The sequence below is a fragment of the Zea mays genome, chromosome 5, assembly GCF_902167145.1.
Source record: "Zea mays cultivar B73 chromosome 5, Zm-B73-REFERENCE-NAM-5.0, whole genome shotgun sequence".
In the NCBI taxonomy this organism is placed as follows: domain Eukaryota; kingdom Viridiplantae; phylum Streptophyta; class Magnoliopsida; order Poales; family Poaceae; genus Zea; species Zea mays.
In genome coordinates, this window is record NC_050100.1 from 217,550,005 (window position 1) to 217,563,467 (window position 13,463).

The 13,463-nt window shown below is 55.9% G+C and overlaps 1 long non-coding RNA gene across 4 annotated transcripts in view; it reads left to right on the forward strand.

Annotated features, from left to right (window-relative positions):
* The first annotated feature begins 1,314 nt into the window (after positions 1-1,314).
* The window catches only part of LOC103627772 (uncharacterized), a 28,549-nt gene continuing 16,400 nt past the window's right edge, over positions 1,315-13,463 (forward strand). For 2 of the 4 annotated variants that reach the window (XR_553823.3, XR_002262547.3), the window contains exons 1-3: positions 1,333-1,499; positions 3,414-3,583; positions 3,669-3,731. This is a non-coding gene — a long non-coding RNA (uncharacterized lncRNA). Of the gene's footprint in view, positions 1,786-3,413; positions 3,584-3,668; positions 3,732-13,463 lie in introns of all 4 variants that reach the window. The other 2 variants (XR_004849752.1, XR_002262548.3) reach the window with 2 other exon arrangements.

Here is a 13,463-nt window from a genome sequence, read left to right on the forward strand (position 1 = left end):
ACCGGACTGTCCGGTGTGCCACCGGACAGTGTCCGGTGCACCAGGGCACTCGAAGCTGAACTCGCTACCTTCGGGAAAATCAGATGGCGCTCCGCTATAATTCACCGGACTGTCCGGTGCGCCAGTGGAGCAACGGCTACTTCACGCGCAACGGTCGTCTGCAACCGCATTCAATGCGCTACAGTGCGCGCCAGAGTCAGAGCACACGCAGTTGGCGCACCGGACAGTCTACAAGACTTGTCCGGTGCACCACCGGACAGCCCAGAGGCCCCACAAGTCAGAGCTCCAACGGTCGAACCCCAACGACTGGCTGACGTGGCTGGCGCACCGGACTGTCCGGTGCGCCATGCGACAGCAGTATTCCAACGACCATTTTTGGTGGTTGGGGCTATAAATACCCCAACCACCCCACATTCAATGGCATCCAAGTTTCTACACTTCTACACCTTACAAGAGCTATAGCATTCAATACAAGACACACCAAGAGATCAAATCCTCTCCCAACTCCACACAAAGCTTTAGTGATTAGAGAGAGATTTGTTGTGTTCATTTGAGCTCTTGCACTTGGATTGCTTCTTTTCTTTCTCATTCTTCTTGTGATCATACTCAATTGTAACCGAGGCAAGAGACACCAATTGTGTGGTGGTCCTTGCGAGAACTTCGTGTTCTGTTTGATTGAGAAGAGAAGCTCACTCGGTCTAAGTGACCGTTTGAGAGAGGGAAAGGGTTGAAAGAGACCCGGTCTTTGTGACCACCTCAACGGGGAGTAGGTTTGAAAGAAACGAACCTCGGTAAAACAAATCATCGTGTCTCGCTCTTCATTTGCTCACGATTTGTTTTGCACGCTCTCTGTCGGACTCGTTTATATTTCTAACGCTAACCCGGCTTGTAGTTGTGCTTAAGTTTATAAATTTCAGATTCACCTTATTCACCCCCCTCTAGGCGACTTTCAACGACGCCATCCCCGATGGGGTCGCCAGCTTTGGTCGTCGGGTTGGAGGTAGTGAAGGTTCGAGAGCGCATTTGCGAGAGATATTTTCGAGCGTCCACTACGGCTCCAACTGGACGTCAATTGTTATTTAGTCGTCGGATTGGGATCTGGCGGTTGGAATAAAAAGAACAACGTGGACACCACCAGAAGCGAGCTTTGCTCCATGCTCTATTATATTTCCTATACTTTAAAGCCGGTTAGAAACGGCTTCTGTCCGGCGTCCACGTCATCCAATACAATGTCAGCCTTAGGATCTGCATCCGGTGGTCAATACGGCGTCTGGGCTATGTCTTGACAACACGGTTATTGCCAGGCCTAGAAGCGTCGAGGCCCATCGTGAGACTCCTCCAACGCGCCCTGCTCCTCCTCCAAGTCTGGCCCCGCCTTCCCCTCCTCCCTCTCACTTCTTCGGCACCACCCACCTCTCCACCGCGCCTTACTCCTCCTTCAACTCCGCCCCCCTCTGTCGTGCTTCTTCAGCGCCACGCACCAACAAAACAAGCAACAGGTGAACCCTCCGTCACCAACTTACTTTTCTCACCCACAACGTCGACGATGTCGGCGACCTACCCGTCCTCGTCCGAGGCGACTCGCCTCAAATCCATGCTCCAGCGTAGTCTCGGATCCAGATGCACCCTGTGACAATCTCGGGCTGCGCCCGCACGCGCCGCGCCACGGTCGAGGCAGTGGTCGGCCTGGATGTCGCGCGTGCCACAACTGTGTAGGACCTGGTGCGCGGCGCTGTCGCCGCTAACGGTCGGCTCCGGCGCCTCGACGGCTTCGCGAAAGCAAAGGTGAGGACGGTTCGCCCTCCATCCCCTGTCCCAACGTCTACGTGACCCAGCACACCAATGCCGCGAAATCCCAAGATGAGGCGCCGTGATGACTTGCCCACACTCCCTCAAACTCCATTGTGCCACCGCGAGCCACCAGGCCCACCACCAGGAGCCCCCTGCCCCTCCCCCCTGAAACGTCGTCACCGTGATGGTGCAGGTCGGATCGTTATCCCCTTACCTCGCTCAAATGCCTTCGCGGTGCCTGCGCGTGTTGTCGCCATGCCTGCTTCCCCTTTCCCAGAAACACCTTGACAGTCAAAACAATATTGAGCAGATCATGGTCATCAAGAACACTGGCACACTCGATAGCGAATTCTAAGTAACTGCCAGGATAAGGTGGCCATGAATGGACTGTCAGATTGGACGCCAGGGGCTTGACCATTAATGGGGTGTTGCCAGAGTGGATTTGGTAAATTGTGTTTTGGACGAGATCTTTCTTGATCTGCAAGATGAGGACTAGAAGACAAACCTTGGTCCATTATGAGTAGCAGTCCAAAAGGATTTGTTTGGTAAATACTTGGCCTTCAGAATGGTGGGGAGGGAGAATTTTTTGTTTGTTGCAATGTTCTAATCAGCTTAGGTGATGATGCTTTTGTTGATAGTGTAAAGATCTCTGGTGCCCAGACTCCCATTCTGTTAATGTACTCCGGCTCTGTTAATGTTTTCTTAGATAAAATAGATTTGATTTACAAGTGCCAATATTTTGGAAGCATAATAGACACTGAGCTTCAAACGTTTAGAACACCAACAAGCCCCAGCCCCTTCTCAGCACAATGACATTGTTTACATGTATGCATTTTTTTCTTGCTATTGTTATGAAGAAGCTTTATTTCTGAAATATTGATTTCCAATTTATGAAATATTGATTTCCAATTTCTGATAGTACCTTCAGTACATTTCTTAACTTCTTTATTCTAGCCTTAGGATACTGTATAATCTTACCAAATGAACACAGATAGGTCTATGTTTGGTTTATGTTCATTACTGTCATTTTTTTGTCGTGTGCTCTGACAAGGTGGACTTAACACACCCTAATCTACTATGAAAAAATAGAGCAGGGCCTGCTGTAGCCAATGAGTTGGATATAGTGGACACAATCACATCAATTTTGTGGTTCAATTACTTTGCAAAAGTTTGTATATGCAGCCTCTCTTCTGTAGTCAACTCCTTTATAATGGCTAAACCTAGAATTTCTTTTACTCAAACTCGACATGATCCAAATCAGTTGCTCCCAGTCAGGAGCTGATTTGAGTCTAGCGCCAAATCACCTCAAACTTTTATGGGCCAATCTGTCTCTCTGTGTTGGCATCATGAGCCATTTGTCCCACTCCGCTTGATAGCAGGTTATGACACAGCAAGGCAGAAACCTAGAAGGATTTACCTAGGTATAAATTGGACCATTGCATCAGCACACATCTCCTGCTCTCGCCCTATTTTAGATATAATGTTATTTTGTTCTCATACATTCGTGCTTTGCTCCTTATTTTGCAGTTGTGCATATATCTAATAAAAGTGGAAGGATACCATATGCCACTTTTTTCTAATATAAGATAACCCTTTATATTTTATTTTTTCTCTTAATGTAGGACAACTAGATTTATATACTCTCCATAGTAGCTCCTTTTGACAAGAAAGAAAGCAACAGAAGTGTCGTTCATACATGTAAAAAGATTAATTTGCAGCAGCAAATTATAATTCCACAGGTCTGAATTGTGTGTATATACATACATGTGAAAAAATTAATTTGCAAGGACAGGTAAAAATTCCACATGTCCGACTTGGTAAATTACACGTCCTGCTATCCCCTTTTTTGTTTTTAACTAATCTGGTGTATCTGACAGCACCTTTTTGGGTTGAAACGCGTGGAATAATAGCACTGATCCTTAGAGACTTCATCCAACGAGGTAATTGGCACTTACCAAAGCCTGTTCTCCATACGTGTAAGACTCTATTGGTCCGTTGCATGATTTATGAAGACTAACATTTTATTGTCCCACTTAGTTTGTGTCTTGCATGTGTTATGTTTATTTCTATGTAAATAGCATTGATATCGCCACTTGGATTAACTTCGTTGAGAGAACATTTTATAGGTAGTAGGTAACACTTACATCAACTTGCTTTGCTTACACGTTGATAGAACACTTTATAGGTAGCAGTTGCATTATCCTGTTTTCCTTACATGTAAGGCATCACCGATCCGTTGCATGATATGCGGTGATAATATGTTATTTAGCCTCTTAAATACTTTAACCCATTACTTTTGTGTGTTCCATGTGCTTTATGATCTATTTATTTAACTATTTACATATACTGAGAGATTACTACGTCAACAATAGATTTATTCTATTTACAATAACCTTCTCTTGCATAACGCAGAAAATATGGTAAACAATTCCTATTTAATATTGGTTGGATACAACCTAATCACATCTATTTGCCAGGCACAACACATGTTTGCATATTCTCGTGCTCTAAAAAAATACAGAGATAAATTTGTATAACAATACATTTAGCTTCTATATGTTCCTAAAGTTACATAGATGTCTCCTCTTAATACCACAATAAAGATATTGGATCCATTCTCCCCTGATACATGTTTTCTAAAGAAAAAAAGAGAAAACTACTGCACTTCTACTTTAAACTAGCAAAATGAATTGACAGTTCTTATTGTACTTAATCACAGGACGATGACCAATATAGAAGTTACCTTAACAAAGACAAATTGTCATCACCACCCAAAAAGTATGTGGCACATATAGGATCAAGACTAGCCAACTTCACAAACTTCAATCAGATTCTACAGACCCCAAAAACGATAACCATTAGATCGTTGTGAATTACATGAAGGTATGACATTATTGTCGGCGTTTCGAGACCGGGGGGTCCCTGGGCCGACGAGTGAATGTCGTCGCGTGCCCCAGCCCAGATTGGTCGAGCGCGAGGGCGAGCGCGAAGGGGGGAGAGCGAGGCGGCCGGAGACCGGCGTGAGAGAGGTGGGAATCCCGCGGCCTTCGTGTTCGTCCCGCGCTCAGGTCGGGTGCGCTTGCAGTAGGGGGTTACAAGCGTCCACGCGGGAGAGGGAGCGAGCGCCTGTTCTCGTCCTCGTCCCCGCGCGGCCAACCTTCTCTAAGAGGGCCCTGGTCCTTCCTTTTATAGGCGTAAGGAGAGGATCCAGGTGTACAATGGGGGGGTGTAGCAGAGTGCTACGTGTCTAGCGGGGGAGAGCTAGCGCCCTAAGTACATGCCGTCGTGGCAGCCGGAGAGATTTTGGCACCCAGCTGGTGTGATGCCGTGGCCATCGGAGGAGCGATGGAGCCTAGCGGAGGGACAGCTGTCGGAGCGGTTGGGTCCTTGCTGACGTCCTCTTGCTTCCGTAAGGGGGCTGAGAGTCGCCGTCGTCACAGAGCATGCGGGGCGCCATCATTGCCTATCTGGCGGAGCTAGCCAGATGGGACGCCGGTCTGGTTCCCTGTGGCCCGAGTCAGCTCGGGGTAGGGTGATGATGGCGCCTCCTGTTGACATGGCTGGCCTGCGCCCTAGGTTGGGCGATGCGGAGGCTCCTCCGAAGCCGAGGTCGAGTCTGTCTTCCGTGGCCGAGGCCAAGTCCGAGCCCCTAGGTCGGGCGAGGCGGAGGTCGTCGGCTGAGGCCAGGGCGGAGTCCGAGCCCTGGGGTCGGGCGAAGCGGAGTTCGTCGTCTTCTGGGACTTAGCCCGAGTCCGAGCCCTGGGTCGGGCGGAGCGGAGTTCGCCGTCTTCCGGGACTTAGCCCGAGTCCGAGCCCTGGGTCGGGCGGAGCGGAGTTCACCGTCTTCCGGGACTTAGCCCGAGTCCGAGCCCTGGGTCGGGCGGAGCGGAGTTCGCCGTCTTCCGGGACTTAGCCCGAGTCCGAGCCCTGGGTCGGGCGGAGCGGAGTTCGCCGTCTTCCGGGACTTAGCCCGAGTCCGAGCCCTGGGTCGGGCGGAGCGGAGTTCGCCGTCTTCCGGGACTTAGCCCGAGTCCGAGCCCTGGGTCGGGCGGAGCGGAGTTCGCCGTCTTCCGGGACTTAGCCCGAGTCCGAGCCCTGGGTCGGGCGGAGCGGAGTTTCCTATGGTGCCTCCGGCGGGGCCTGACTGCCTGTCAGCCTCACTCTGTCAAATGGCACCGCAGTCGGAGTGGCGCAGGCGGCGCTGTCCTTCTGTCAGGCCGGTCAGTGGAGCGGCGAAGTGACGGCGGTCACTTCGGCTCTGCCGGGGGGCGCGCGTCAGGATAAAGGTGTCAGGCCACCTTTGCATTAAATGCTCCTGCAACTTGGTCGGTCGGTGCGGCGATTTAGTCAGGGTTGCTTCTTAGCGAAGGCAGGGCCTCGGGCGAGCCGGAGATATGTTCGCCGTTGGAGGGGGGCCTCGGGCGAGACGGAAATCCTCCGAGGTCGGCTGCCCTTGTCCAAGGCTAGGCTCGGGCGAGGCGTGATCGAGTCGCTCGAATGGACTGATCCCTGATGTGGTCGCACCCATCAGGCCTTTGCAGCTTTATGCTGATGGGGGTTACCAGCTGAGAATTAGGAGTCTTGAGGGTACCCCTAATTATGGTCCCCGACAGTAGCCCCCGAGCCTCGAAGGGAGTGTTAGCACTCGCTTGGAGGCTTTCGTCGCACTTTTTTTTGCAAGGGGACCAACCTTTCTCGGTTGCGTTTTGTTCCGGTGGGTGCGCGCGAGCGCACCCACCGGGTGTAGCCCCCGAGGCCTCGGAGGAGTGGTTTCACTCCTCCGAGGTCTTAATGCCTCGCGTAATGCTTCGGCTGGTCTGGTTGTTCCCTCATGCGAGCTGGCCGTAGCCCGGGTGTACGGTCGGGTCCCAAGTTCTCGGGCTGGTATGTTGACGCTGTCAACGATTCGGCCGGAGTCGGGTTTGCGAGAGCAACCCCCGAGCCTCTGCACAGGGCGAGAGGGCGATCAGGGACAGACTCGGCTTTTTTACATACGCCCCTGCGTCGCCTTTCCTCAAGGAGGAGGGGGGGAAGCGCCATGTTGCCCTCGATGGGCGCCGAACATGGTGTCTCCGGTGAGCTGCAAGCGGGTAATCCGAGTGGACGTCCGTGCCCCGTTCGTTAGGGGTCGGCTAGGGGCCCAGAGGCACGCCCAAAAGTACCTGCGGGTGATCTGCCGGACCCGGTCCCCTGGCGACAGGGTCCGAGGGCTCGATGCCTCCCTCTGATGGGATTCCGTTACAAGATCGCTCCCGCTGGTCTCGGAAATGTCCTAGGGTACCTCGGGAGCGCAGCCCGAGCCTTGGTTATGTATCGAACGTACCCATGGTCATCCCTTGCTCGGCGTCTGAGGCGGCTGTGAACCCTTCGGGGGCCAGCCTTCGAACCCCTGATCAGTAATGGGCACGGAGCCCGAGTAGCCTGAGGCGGCCGTGGAACCCTTCGGGGGGCCGGCCTTCGAACCTCTGACCAGTAGTGGGTGTAGGGCCCACGCGATCTGAGGCGGCTGTTGAACCCTTCGGGGGGCCAGCCTTCGAACCTCTGATCAGTAGGGAGGCTCGGAGCCTGGTTCCTTCACGGGGAAGGACCCTTTTCGGGGTATCCCCCTTTCCCGGTCCCTGTTGCAAGAGAGAGAGAAAGAGGAAAAAGGAAAAGGATACGAAATCGAACGACGCGACGTACCTTTACTGGCGCGGTCATTATGGCGAAGGCGAAGCGTCGCTCGCTTCTCCTGCCAGAGGCGCCGCCTGTCCCGCCGCGGAGTTAATGCGATGGGGCGAGTGGTTGGCGGGGCGGTCGTTGCGCGTGCGCGAGCCGCTCGAGGAACGGAACACGGGCGCGTTGTCTCGCTGCCCCTGGATGGGATGTGAGCTTGGCTGACGACGTGACTGCTGCTCCTGCCCGCCTGCCACCGTCATTACTGTCGGCCCATCTTTGGCTGCACTGACCGCCGCGCCAGGCTGGCGCTGCTGGGTCGTGCGCTGGGTCGCCTCGAGTCACGGTATTGGTTCCGCAGTCGAGGAGGCGCGGTGGTGGCGCAAGTGGCGGTGCAGTTGCATGCACGAAGCAGTCGGCGCGCCGGTTGCATGACGCGTGGGCCTGGGCCTCCAGGCTGGGCGTGTTGGGAGTCGGAGAAGCGCGCCCACTTGGCGCGGTTGCATGCCGCTTGCATGGCTGCCCGCCCCTTTTGCCTGTTGGTCGGGGCAAAAGTGGAGGGTCACTTGTAACCGCTGGGCGGTCGCGTGCACCGCGCGCGGCGGTTTGGCTTCTTCTGCTCTGAGCCGGCTTGCATGACATGTGGGACCCAGCCCCCGCGCCGCAGGGGAGGGCCTTGGAGCGTGTTGGAGAAGACTCAGCCCGTGACGGCTGGGGACGCGAATAGGGACAGTCGCCTTTTAAAAGGAGGGTGACCCCCTTGGAAGGCGACCATGTCTTCGCGCTCCCTTATGCATCGTGTCTTTCCACCTTCCAAGCCCCCGGATGGGGGAGATCCGCCGTCTTTCCGCCCCGTCGTTGGGGGAACGCAACTCCGCGGGAGTTGGTACCTTTCAGCCATCATTCGGCTTCAAGGATTTTCATCATGCAGCCCGGCTGCACCCCTCCGTCGGCGGTCACCCAAGATGGTGACCTCCAGCTTGATGGTGGGGGAAAGCGAGCTAGGCTGCGGCCTCTGCCCCTCCCTCAGCCTCAAGGATTTTCATCACTAGGGCTGGGGAGGGGAGTGTGCCGAGTTGGGGTCGGCCTCTGCGTGGACGGTGGCCCGCTCCTTCACTTAGTGATCGGAGGGAAGGGCGGTCGTCGTCCGTGGCGCCGGCAGCTGCACCGTGCCTCGCCCTCGGACGTGAGTGGCTTCAGAGCCGCTCGCGGCGCCGGCGTCTGCCACGGCAGCTGGAAGAGGTTCTTCCACCGACAAGATAGCCAAGGCCGGCCACGGACCGACCTCCAACTCTACGGCCTTCTGCCCGTCCTTGCCTCACGAGTTTGGGCATGGGCGGGGGCCTCTTGGCAGTAGCATCCGCCCTGAGGTCAGTGCTGCCGCTGTTCGGCCCCCCGGAGCAGAAGTCGTCGTCGTCGCTGCTGCTGGAGCGGGCGACGGCGCGCCGTTCGTCGGTCTTCTGTTGCTCCGCAGGCCCTCCCCCACCGAGTGGGGTTGTTTGTCCCTGCGGAGGGGGAACTGGAGTTCCGTTTGTAATGACACTTTGAATGCCAGTGTTTTTTGTTCATTGTGGCTGTCGAGGCCTGAACATGTATGTAATTTTGGCACGGAGCTGTGTTTTTTCCTCATTTTCGAGCACTAGGACTCGCCTGTTGGTCGTCTGAACCGCTTCACCAAGCGTGAGTCGCCCCGTGTCAAGGTGACGAGTGAGGTATCCGTATCCCGGAGGCGTAGGAGTCCCTCGGCTCGGTCGGCCTTGTTGTCTGAGGCTTCTCTAGCTTAGTTAAAGGGACCCCTTGGCCGCTCTTCGATGAGCCGAGGCCAGGGGTAGCGATATCAGCATGAACAGGGGCAGAGTTGGCTCAAAAATGAAACCTGGTTGGCCGGAGCCCAGCCGGGTCGTCCGTTAGCGGGACCGACGCCGGGGTTGACCAGCCGAGGCCTCGGGTCGGGCTGGCGCCCTTGGAAGATGGTTGGCCGAGGCCCCAGAGTGACCGGCCGAGCCGCCTGCTCGGGCCAGATTTCCGGAGAAGACCCTGGCAGCGATTGCCCGAGTGTGGCGATGACGTCGTCCTTTAGAGCGGAGATCCTTGGACCGCGTCGCCGTCTGAGGCTAGGTCGGACCTCGCCGAAGGTGTCGTCGATGCCGAGGGTGCTGCTGCCCCCTTCCAGCGTCAAGACCCGAGCCTGCAGGATCAGATCGTCTTGTAGCGTGTGTCTCCTACGGCCGCCGAGGCCAGAACACACACCCTCGCTGTGTTGTAAAGCTGCGTCTTTTTTCTTCTTGTTTCGAGTATCTGGACTTTTTTGTCGGCAACAGGGATGTTTGTGCGAGCGAGAGTTGCTTCTCGCGGAAGGAGATGAGTGAGGTATTCGTATCCCGGAGGTGTAGGAGTCCCTCGGCTCGGTCGGCCTTGCCGCTTACGCGCACTTTTACCCGTCCATGAGGCTCTGTCACCGACTCAGTCGAGAAGGCTCGAAGGATCACTTCGGCAGAAGAACTTCCGAACGTGAAGATCTGTTCGGTCCGCGGAACCACTTATCCGAACGTGAGTTACTTATCGCAGAAGGTGATGAGTGAGGTATCCGTATCCCGGAGGCGTAGGAGTCCCTCGGCTCGGTCAGCCTTGGCTGCTTACGTGTACTCCGTCGTTTTCAGGATCCACTTTTCGAAGTAGTCAAAAAGCACGAAAGACATTCTGGCATAAGAGATCTTTTTTCGAGGAAAATTTCAACGCAGAGGGGGTTCCCCCCCCCTTTTAGCCCCCGAGGGAGGGTCGGGCTTTGCCGAGGCGAGGCCGACCCTTCCTTGATGACTAAACTTTGCGTGGGTGCGAGGTATATGAACAGCTTGAAAACATCTTAAGGGTAGAAGCGACGTAGCGTTGGATGTTCCAAGCGTTACCGTAGACTTCGCCTTGACTGTTGGCCAGCTTGTACGTTCCGGGCTTCAGAACCTTGGCGATGACGAATGGCCCCTCCCAGGGAGGCGTGAGCTTGTGCCACCCTCGGGCGACTTGTCGCAGCCGAAGCACCAGGTCGCCCACCTGGAGGTCTCGGGACCGGACCCCTCGGGCGTGGTAGCGTCGCAGGGACTGCTGGTACCGCGCCGAGTGTAGCAAGGCCTGGTCCCGAGCCTCCTCCAGCTAGTCCAGCGAGTTTTCTCGGCTGACTTGGTTGCTTTGGTCGGTGTAGGCCCTCGTCCTTGGGGAGCCGTATTCTAAGTCTGTGGGCAAGATGGCTTCGACCCCATAGACTAGAAAGAACGGCGTGAAGCCCGTGGCTTGGCTCGGCGTTGTCCTCAGACTCCAGACCACCGAGGGGAGTTCCTTCATCCATCGCTTGCCGAACTTGTTGAGGTCGTTGTAGATCCGAGGCTTGAGCCCTTGTAGGATCATGCCGTTGGCACGCTCTACTTGTCCATTTGACATGGGATGAGCCACGGCGGCCCAGTCCACCCGGATGTGGTGATCCTCGCAGAAGTCCAAGAACTTTCTGCCGGTGAACTGGGTGCCATTGTCGGTGATGATGGAGTTCGGGACCCCGAAGCGATGGATGATGTTGGTGAAGAACGCCACCGCCTGCTCGGACCTGATGCTGTTCAGAGGTCGGACCTCAATCCACTTGGAGAATTTGTCGATGGCGACCAGCAGGTGCGTGTAGCCCCCGGGTGCCTTCTGCAAGGGGCCGACGAGGTCCAGACCCCCACACGGCAAAGGGCCAGGTGATGGGTATTGTCTGCAGAGCCTGAGCGGGCAGGTGGGTCTGCTTCGCATAGAATTGACACCCTTCGCATGTGCGGACGATTCTGGTAGCGTCGGCCACCGTCGTCGGCCAGTAGAAGCCTTGCCGGAAAGCGTTCCCGACAAGGGCTCGAGGCGCTGCGTGATGGCCGCAAGCCCCCAAGTGTATCTCTCGCAGGAGTTCCTGACCTTCGGCGATGGAGATGCATCGCTGGAGGATGTCTGAGGGGCTGCGGTGGTAGAGCTCCTTCTCATCTCCCAGCAAGACGAACGACTTGGCGCGCCGCGCCACCCGCCGAGCCTCGGCTCGGTCGAGGGGTAGCTCTCCTCGGTGGAGATATTGCAGGTACAGGGTCTGCCAGTTTCGATTAGGCGCGACCCCGCTTTGCTCCTCCTCGACGCGCAGTGTCTCACCCTCGGGGGCCGAGGGTACCTCGGACTGAACCGAGGGCGCCTCGGGCCGAGCTGAGGGTGCCTCGGGATGAGCCGAGGGCGCCTCGGGTTGAGCCGTGGGTGCCTCGGACTGGGTCGAGGGTACCTCGGGCTCGGACGTGTCGTCGATCTTGACGGAGGGTTGATGCAGGTCTCGGGAGAAGATGTCCGGGGGAACCATCGTTCGCCCCGAGGCTATTTTAGCCAGCTCGTCCGCAGTCTCGTTGTAGCGCCGAGCGATGTGGTTGAGCTCGAGCCCGTAGAACTTGTCTTCCAGGCGCCGAACCTCATCGCAGTAGGCCTCCATCTTCGGGTCGCGGCAATGGGAGTTCTTCATGACTTGGTCGATGACGAGCTGCGAGTCACCACGAGCGTCGAGGCGTCGAACTCCTAGCTCGATGGCGATCCGCAACCCGTTGACCAGAGCCTCATATTCGGCCACATTGTTGGACGCCGGGAAGTGGAGGCGTAGCACGTAGCGTAGATGCTTTCCGAGGGGTGAGACGAAGAGTAGGCCTGCGCCGGCCCCTGTCTTCATCAGTGACCCGTCGAAGAACATGGTCCAGAGCTCCGGTTGGATCGGAGCCGTCGGTAGCTGGGTGTCGACCCATTCAGCCACGAGTCCGCCAAGACCTGGGACTTAATGGCTTTCTGGGGAGCGAACGAGATTGTCTCGCCCATGATCTCCACCGCCCACTTTGCAATCCTACCCGAGGCCTCTCGGCACTGGATGATCTCTCACAGGGGGAAGGATGACACCACAGTTACCGGATGAGACTCAAAGTAGTGTCGCAGCTTCCGTCGCGTTAGGATCACCGCGTACAGCAACTTCTGAACTTGTGGGTAGCGGATCTTGGTTTCGGACAGTACCTCACTGACGAAGTAGACTGGCCTCTGAACGGGCAATGCACGCCCCTCTTCTTGCCTCTCGACCACAATCGCGGCGCTAACCACCTGGGTGGTTGCGGCGACGTAGACCAGGAGGGCTTCTCCGGCAGCTGGGGGCACCAAGATAGGCGCCTTTGTGAGGAGCGCCTTCAGGTTCCTGAGGGCTTCCTCGGCCTCAGGGGTCCAAGTGAAGCACTCGGCCTTCCTTAAGAGGCGGTACAGAGGTAAACCTCTTTCGCCGAGGCGTGAGATGAAGCGGCTCAGAGCCGCGAGGCATCCCATGACCCTCTGTACGCCTTTCAAGTCCTTGATGGGCCCCATGCTGGTAATGGCTGCGATCTTCTCCGGGTTGGCTTCGATGCCCCGCTCGGCGACGATGAACCCCAAGAGCATGCCTCGGGGCACCCCGAAGACACACTTTTCGGGATTGAGCTTGACACCTTTCGCCTTGAGACACTGGAATGTCGTTTCAAGGTCGGAAAGGAGGCCGGAGGCCTTCCTCGTCTTGACTACAATGTCATCGACGTAGGCCTCGACTGTGCGGCCAATGTGTTCGCCGAACACATGGTTCATGCACCGCTGGTACGTCGCGCCCGCATTCCTCAAACCGAACGGCATGGTGACATAGCAGTACATGCCGAAGGGTGTGATGAAAGAAGTCGCGAGCTGGTCGGACTCTTTCATCTTGATTTGATGATACCCTGAGTAGGCATCGAGGAAAGACAGGGTTTCGCACCCAGCAGTGGAATCCACGATTTGGTCGATGCGAGGCAGAGGGTAGGGAACCTTCGGACATGCTTTGTTGAGACCAGTGTGGTCTACACACATCCGCCATTTCCCCCCTTTCTTTCTCACAAGCACAGGGTTGGCAAGCCATTCAGGATGGAATACCTCTTTGATGAACCCTGCCGCCATTAGCTTGTGGATCTCCTCGTCTATCGCTCTGCACTTCT